The sequence below is a fragment of the Anomaloglossus baeobatrachus genome, unplaced genomic scaffold (genome assembly GCF_048569485.1).
Source record: "Anomaloglossus baeobatrachus isolate aAnoBae1 unplaced genomic scaffold, aAnoBae1.hap1 Scaffold_3929, whole genome shotgun sequence".
In the NCBI taxonomy this organism is placed as follows: domain Eukaryota; kingdom Metazoa; phylum Chordata; class Amphibia; order Anura; family Aromobatidae; genus Anomaloglossus; species Anomaloglossus baeobatrachus.
Window position 1 is genome coordinate 16,406 of NW_027443268.1, and position 8,097 is coordinate 24,502.

Below are 8,097 nucleotides of genomic sequence, written 5' to 3' on the forward strand. Positions count from 1 at the left end.
CCATGCCGGTACTTGCCCGGCCTCAAACTGCGTAGCGGCTGCGATCTGACGAGGGCAGGCACATTCAGTTTAGAGTGGCCGTTGACGGGTAGCTATTGCACCTGTTGGCCTTTTCGAGAGCAAGGCTGAAGTAAAAGCTTTTTGTTTTTTTTTGCTTTTTTTTATTGTGGGTAGGGCCACTCTAACTCCCCCCCCTCTCTCCAAAAAAAGAAATTGTCAACGGAACCAGGGATTCCCAGCCAGTCTCCCATGCCGGTACTTGCCCGGCCTCAAACTGCGTAGCGGCTGCGATCTGACGAGGGCAGGCACATTCAGTTTAGAGTGGCCGTTGACGGGTAGCTATTGCACCTGTTGGCCTTTTCGAGAGCAAGGCTGAAGTAAAAGCTTTTTGTTTTTTTTTGCTTTTTTTTATTGTGGGTAGGGCCACTCTAACTCCCCCCCCTCTCTCCAAAAAAAGAAATTGTCAACGGAACCAGGGATTCCCAGCCAGTCTCCCATGCCGGTACTTGCCCGGCCTCAAACTGCGTAGCGGCTGCGATCTGACGAGGGCAGGCACATTCAGTTTAGAGTGGCCGTTGACGGGTAGCTATTGCACCTGTTGGCCTTTTCGAGAGCAAGGCTGAAGTAAAAGCTTTTTGTTTTTTTTTGCTTTTTTTTATTGTGGGTAGGGCCACTCTAACTCCCCCCCCTCTCTCCAAAAAAAGAAATTGTCAACGGAACCAGGGATTCCCAGCCAGTCTCCCATGCCGGTACTTGCCCGGCCTCAAACTGCGTAGCGGCTGCGATCTGACGAGGGCAGGCACATTCAGTTTAGAGTGGCCGTTGACGGGTAGCTATTGCACCTGTTGGCCTTTTCGAGAGCAAGGCTGAAGTAAAAGCTTTTTGTTTTTTTTTGCTTTTTTTTATTGTGGGTAGGGCCACTCTAACTCCCCCCCCTCTCTCCAAAAAAAGAAATTGTCAACGGAACCAGGGATTCCCAGCCAGTCTCCCATGCCGGTACTTGCCCGGCCTCAAACTGCGTAGCGGCTGCGATCTGACGAGGGCAGGCACATTCAGTTTAGAGTGGCCGTTGACGGGTAGCTATTGCACCTGTTGGCCTTTTCGAGAGCAAGGCTGAAGTAAAAGCTTTTTGTTTTTTTTTGCTTTTTTTTATTGTGGGTAGGGCCACTCTAACTCCCCCCCCTCTCTCCAAAAAAAGAAATTGTCAACGGAACCAGGGATTCCCAGCCAGTCTCCCATGCCGGTACTTGCCCGGCCTCAAACTGCGTAGCGGCTGCGATCTGACGAGGGCAGGCACATTCAGTTTAGAGTGGCCGTTGACGGGTAGCTATTGCACCTGTTGGCCTTTTCGAGAGCAAGGCTGAAGTAAAAGCTTTTTGTTTTTTTTTGCTTTTTTTTATTGTGGGTAGGGCCACTCTAACTCCCCCCCCTCTCTCCAAAAAAAGAAATTGTCAACGGAACCAGGGATTCCCAGCCAGTCTCCCATGCCGGTACTTGCCCGGCCTCAAACTGCGTAGCGGCTGCGATCTGACGAGGGCAGGCACATTCAGTTTAGAGTGGCCGTTGACGGGTAGCTATTGCACCTGTTGGCCTTTTCGAGAGCAAGGCTGAAGTAAAAGCTTTTTGTTTTTTTTTGCTTTTTTTTATTGTGGGTAGGGCCACTCTAACTCCCCCCCCTCTCTCCAAAAAAAGAAATTGTCAACGGAACCAGGGATTCCCAGCCAGTCTCCCATGCCGGTACTTGCCCGGCCTCAAACTGCGTAGCGGCTGCGATCTGACGAGGGCAGGCACATTCAGTTTAGAGTGGCCGTTGACGGGTAGCTATTGCACCTGTTGGCCTTTTCGAGAGCAAGGCTGAAGTAAAAGCTTTTTGTTTTTTTTTGCTTTTTTTTATTGTGGGTAGGGCCACTCTAACTCCCCCCCCTCTCTCCAAAAAAAGAAATTGTCAACGGAACCAGGGATTCCCAGCCAGTCTCCCATGCCGGTACTTGCCCGGCCTCAAACTGCGTAGCGGCTGCGATCTGACGAGGGCAGGCACATTCAGTTTAGAGTGGCCGTTGACGGGTAGCTATTGCACCTGTTGGCCTTTTCGAGAGCAAGGCTGAAGTAAAAGCTTTTTGTTTTTTTTTTGCTTTTTTTTATTGTGGGTAGGGCCACTCTAACTCCCCCCCCTCTCTCCAAAAAAAGAAATTGTCAACGGAACCAGGGATTCCCAGCCAGTCTCCCATGCCGGTACTTGCCCGGCCTCAAACTGCGTAGCGGCTGCGATCTGACGAGGGCAGGCACATTCAGTTTAGAGTGGCCGTTGACGGGTAGCTATTGCACCTGTTGGCCTTTTCGAGAGCAAGGCTGAAGTAAAAGCTTTTTGTTTTTTTTTGCTTTTTTTTATTGTGGGTAGGGCCACTCTAACTCCCCCCCCTCTCTCCAAAAAAAGAAATTGTCAACGGAACCAGGGATTCCCAGCCAGTCTCCCATGCCGGTACTTGCCCGGCCTCAAACTGCGTAGCGGCTGCGATCTGACGAGGGCAGGCACATTCAGTTTAGAGTGGCCGTTGACGGGTAGCTATTGCACCTGTTGGCCTTTTCGAGAGCAAGGCTGAAGTAAAAGCTTTTTGTTTTTTTTTGCTTTTTTTTATTGTGGGTAGGGCCACTCTAACTCCCCCCCCTCTCTCCAAAAAAAGAAATTGTCAACGGAACCAGGGATTCCCAGCCAGTCTCCCATGCCGGTACTTGCCCGGCCTCAAACTGCGTAGCGGCTGCGATCTGACGAGGGCAGGCACATTCAGTTTAGAGTGGCCGTTGACGGGTAGCTATTGCACCTGTTGGCCTTTTCGAGAGCAAGGCTGAAGTAAAAGCTTTTTGTTTTTTTTTGCTTTTTTTTATTGTGGGTAGGGCCACTCTAACTCCCCCCCCTCTCTCCAAAAAAAGAAATTGTCAACGGAACCAGGGATTCCCAGCCAGTCTCCCATGCCGGTACTTGCCCGGCCTCAAACTGCGTAGCGGCTGCGATCTGACGAGGGCAGGCACATTCAGTTTAGAGTGGCCGTTGACGGGTAGCTATTGCACCTGTTGGCCTTTTCGAGAGCAAGGCTGAAGTAAAAGCTTTTTGTTTTTTTTTGCTTTTTTTTATTGTGGGTAGGGCCACTCTAACTCCCCCCCCTCTCTCCAAAAAAAGAAATTGTCAACGGAACCAGGGATTCCCAGCCAGTCTCCCATGCCGGTACTTGCCCGGCCTCAAACTGCGTAGCGGCTGCGATCTGACGAGGGCAGGCACATTCAGTTTAGAGTGGCCGTTGACGGGTAGCTATTGCACCTGTTGGCCTTTTCGAGAGCAAGGCTGAAGTAAAAGCTTTTTGTTTTTTTTTGCTTTTTTTTATTGTGGGTAGGGCCACTCTAACTCCCCCCCCTCTCTCCAAAAAAAGAAATTGTCAACGGAACCAGGGATTCCCAGCCAGTCTCCCATGCCGGTACTTGCCCGGCCTCAAACTGCGTAGCGGCTGCGATCTGACGAGGGCAGGCACATTCAGTTTAGAGTGGCCGTTGACGGGTAGCTATTGCACCTGTTGGCCTTTTCGAGAGCAAGGCTGAAGTAAAAGCTTTTTGTTTTTTTTTGCTTTTTTTTATTGTGGGTAGGGCCACTCTAACTCCCCCCCCTCTCTCCAAAAAAAGAAATTGTCAACGGAACCAGGGATTCCCAGCCAGTCTCCCATGCCGGTACTTGCCCGGCCTCAAACTGCGTAGCGGCTGCGATCTGACGAGGGCAGGCACATTCAGTTTAGAGTGGCCGTTGACGGGTAGCTATTGCACCTGTTGGCCTTTTCGAGAGCAAGGCTGAAGTAAAAGCTTTTTGTTTTTTTTTGCTTTTTTTTATTGTGGGTAGGGCCACTCTAACTCCCCCCCCTCTCTCCAAAAAAAGAAATTGTCAACGGAACCAGGGATTCCCAGCCAGTCTCCCATGCCGGTACTTGCCCGGCCTCAAACTGCGTAGCGGCTGCGATCTGACGAGGGCAGGCACATTCAGTTTAGAGTGGCCGTTGACGGGTAGCTATTGCACCTGTTGGCCTTTTCGAGAGCAAGGCTGAAGTAAAAGCTTTTTGTTTTTTTTTGCTTTTTTTTATTGTGGGTAGGGCCACTCTAACTCCCCCCCCTCTCTCCAAAAAAAGAAATTGTCAACGGAACCAGGGATTCCCAGCCAGTCTCCCATGCCGGTACTTGCCCGGCCTCAAACTGCGTAGCGGCTGCGATCTGACGAGGGCAGGCACATTCAGTTTAGAGTGGCCGTTGACGGGTAGCTATTGCACCTGTTGGCCTTTTCGAGAGCAAGGCTGAAGTAAAAGCTTTTTGTTTTTTTTTGCTTTTTTTTATTGTGGGTAGGGCCACTCTAACTCCCCCCCCTCTCTCCAAAAAAAGAAATTGTCAACGGAACCAGGGATTCCCAGCCAGTCTCCCATGCCGGTACTTGCCCGGCCTCAAACTGCGTAGCGGCTGCGATCTGACGAGGGCAGGCACATTCAGTTTAGAGTGGCCGTTGACGGGTAGCTATTGCACCTGTTGGCCTTTTCGAGAGCAAGGCTGAAGTAAAAGCTTTTTGTTTTTTTTTGCTTTTTTTTATTGTGGGTAGGGCCACTCTAACTCCCCCCCCTCTCTCCAAAAAAAGAAATTGTCAACGGAACCAGGGATTCCCAGCCAGTCTCCCATGCCGGTACTTGCCCGGCCTCAAACTGCGTAGCGGCTGCGATCTGACGAGGGCAGGCACATTCAGTTTAGAGTGGCCGTTGACGGGTAGCTATTGCACCTGTTGGCCTTTTCGAGAGCAAGGCTGAAGTAAAAGCTTTTTGTTTTTTTTTGCTTTTTTTTATTGTGGGTAGGGCCACTCTAACTCCCCCTCCCTCTCTCCAAAAAAAGAAATTGTCAACGGAACCAGGGATTCCCAGCCAGTCTCCCATGCCGGTACTTGCCCGGCCTCAAACTGCGTAGCGGCTGCGATCTGACGAGGGCAGGCACATTCAGTTTAGAGTGGCCGTTGACGGGTAGCTATTGCACCTGTTGGCCTTTTCGAGAGCAAGGCTGAAGTAAAAGCTTTTTGTTTTTTTTTGCTTTTTTTTATTGTGGGTAGGGCCACTCTAACTCCCCCCCCTCTCTCCAAAAAAAGAAATTGTCAACGGAACCAGGGATTCCCAGCCAGTCTCCCATGCCGGTACTTGCCCGGCCTCAAACTGCGTAGCGGCTGCGATCTGACGAGGGCAGGCACATTCAGTTTAGAGTGGCCGTTGACGGGTAGCTATTGCACCTGTTGGCCTTTTCGAGAGCAAGGCTGAAGTAAAAGCTTTTTGTTTTTTTTTGCTTTTTTTATTGTGGGTAGGGCCACTCTAACTCCCCCCCCTCTCTCCAAAAAAGAAATTGTCAACGGAACCAGGGATTCCCAGCCAGTCTCCCATGCCGGTACTTGCCCGGCCTCAAACTGCGTAGCGGCTGCGATCTGACGAGGGCAGGCACATTCAGTTTAGAGTGGCCGTTGACGGGTAGCTATTGCACCTGTTGGCCTTTTCGAGAGCAAGGCTGAAGTAAAAGCTTTTTGTTTTTTTTTGCTTTTTTTATTGTGGGTAGGGCCACTCTAACTCCCCCCCCTCTCTCCAAAAAAAGAAATTGTCAACGGAACCAGGGATTCCCAGCCAGTCTCCCATGCCGGTACTTGCCCGGCCTCAAACTGCGTAGCGGCTGCGATCTGACGAGGGCAGGCACATTCAGTTTAGAGTGGCCGTTGACGGGTAGCTATTGCACCTGTTGGCCTTTTCGAGAGCAAGGCTGAAGTAAAAGCTTTTTGTTTTTTTTTGCTTTTTTTATTGTGGGTAGGGCCACTCTAACTCCCCCCCCTCTCTCCAAAAAAGAAATTGTCAACGGAACCAGGGATTCCCAGCCAGTCTCCCATGCCGGTACTTGCCCGGCCTCAAACTGCGTAGCGGCTGCGATCTGACGAGGGCAGGCACATTCAGTTTAGAGTGGCCGTTGACGGGTAGCTATTGCACCTGTTGGCCTTTTCGAGAGCAAGGCTGAAGTAAAAGCTTTTTGTTTTTTTTTGCTTTTTTTATTGTGGGTAGGGCCACTCTAACTCCCCCCCCCTCTCTCCAAAAAAAGAAATTGTCAACGGAACCAGGGATTCCCAGCCAGTCTCCCATGCCGGTACTTGCCCGGCCTCAAACTGCGTAGCGGCTGCGATCTGACGAGGGCAGGTACATTCAGTTTAGAGTGGCCGTTGACGGGTAGCTATTGCACCTGTTGGCCTTTTCGAGAGCAAGGCTGAAGTAAAAGCTTTTTGTTTTTTTTTGCTTTTTTTTATTGTGGGTAGGGCCACTCTAACTCCCCCCCCTCTCTCCAAAAAAAGAAATTGTCAACGGAACCAGGGATTCCCAGCCAGTCTCCCATGCCGGTACTTGCCCGGCCTCAAACTGCGTAGCGGCTGCGATCTGACGAGGGCAGGCCCATTCAGTTTAGAGTGGCCGTTGACGGGTAGCTATTGCACCTGTTGGCCTTTTCGAGAGCAAGGCTGAAGCTGAAGTAAAAGCTTTTTGTTTTTTTTTGCTTTTTTTTATTGTGGGTAGGGCCACTCTAACTCCCCCCCCTCTCTCCAAAAAAAGAAATTGTCAACGGAACCAGGGATTCCCAGCCAGTCTCCCATGCCGGTACTTGCCCGGCCTCAAACTGCGTAGCGGCTGCGATCTGACGAGGGCAGGCACATTCAGTTTAGAGTGGCCGTTGACGGGTAGCTATTGCACCTGTTGGCCTTTTCGAGAGCAAGGCTGAAGTAAAAGCTTTTTGTTTTTTTTTGCTTTTTTTTATTGTGGGTAGGGCCACTCTAACTCCCCCCCCTCTCTCCAAAAAAAGAAATTGTCAACGGAACCAGGGATTCCCAGCCAGTCTCCCATGCCGGTACTTGCCCGGCCTCAAACTGCGTAGCGGCTGCGATCTGACGAGGGCAGGCACATTCAGTTTAGAGTGGCCGTTGACGGGTAGCTATTGCACCTGTTGGCCTTTTCGAGAGCAAGGCTGAAGTAAAAGCTTTTTGTTTTTTTTTGCTTTTTTTTATTGTGGGTAGGGCCACTCTAACTCCCCCCCCTCTCTCCAAAAAAAGAAATTGTCAACGGAACCAGGGATTCCCAGCCAGTCTCCCATGCCGGTACTTGCCCGGCCTCAAACTGCGTAGCGGCTGCGATCTGACGAGGGCAGGCACATTCAGTTTAGAGTGGCCGTTGACGGGTAGCTATTGCACCTGTTGGCCTTTTCGAGAGCAAGGCTGAAGTAAAAGCTTTTTGTTTTTTTTTGCTTTTTTTTATTGTGGGTAGGGCCACTCTAACTCCCCCCCCTCTCTCCAAAAAAAGAAATTGTCAACGGAACCAGGGATTCCCAGCCAGTCTCCCATGCCGGTACTTGCCCGGCCTCAAACTGCGTAGCGGCTGCGATCTGACGAGGGCAGGCACATTCAGTTTAGAGTGGCCGTTGACGGGTAGCTATTGCACCTGTTGGCCTTTTCGAGAGCAAGGCTGAAGTAAAAGCTTTTTGTTTTTTTTTGCTTTTTTTTATTGTGGGTAGGGCCACTCTAACTCCCCCCCCTCTCTCCAAAAAAAGAAATTGTCAACGGAACCAGGGATTCCCAGCCAGTCTCCCATGCCGGTACTTGCCCGGCCTCAAACTGCGTAGCGGCTGCGATCTGACGAGGGCAGGCACATTCAGTTTAGAGTGGCCGTTGACGGGTAGCTATTGCACCTGTTGGCCTTTTCGAGAGCAAGGCTGAAGTAAAAGCTTTTTGTTTTTTTTTGCTTTTTTTTATTGTGGGTAGGGCCACTCTAACTCCCCCCCCTCTCTCCAAAAAAAGAAATTGTCAACGGAACCAGGGATTCCCAGCCAGTCTCCCATGCCGGTACTTGCCCGGCCTCAAACTGCGTAGCGGCTGCGATCTGACGAGGGCAGGCACATTCAGTTTAGAGTGGCCGTTGACGGGTAGCTATTGCACCTGTTGGCCTTTTCGAGAGCAAGGCTGAAGTAAAAGCTTTTTGTTTTTTTTTGCTTTTTTTTATTGTGGGTAGGGCCACTCTAACTCCC

General features: G+C 50.6%; 1 pseudogene; it reads right to left on the minus strand.

The window, feature by feature from the left end:
• Positions 1 to 6,139: 6,139 nt before the first annotated feature.
• Positions 6,140 to 6,258, minus strand: LOC142276140 (5S ribosomal RNA; annotated as a pseudogene).
• Between the last annotated feature and the right edge of the window lie 1,839 nt (positions 6,259 to 8,097).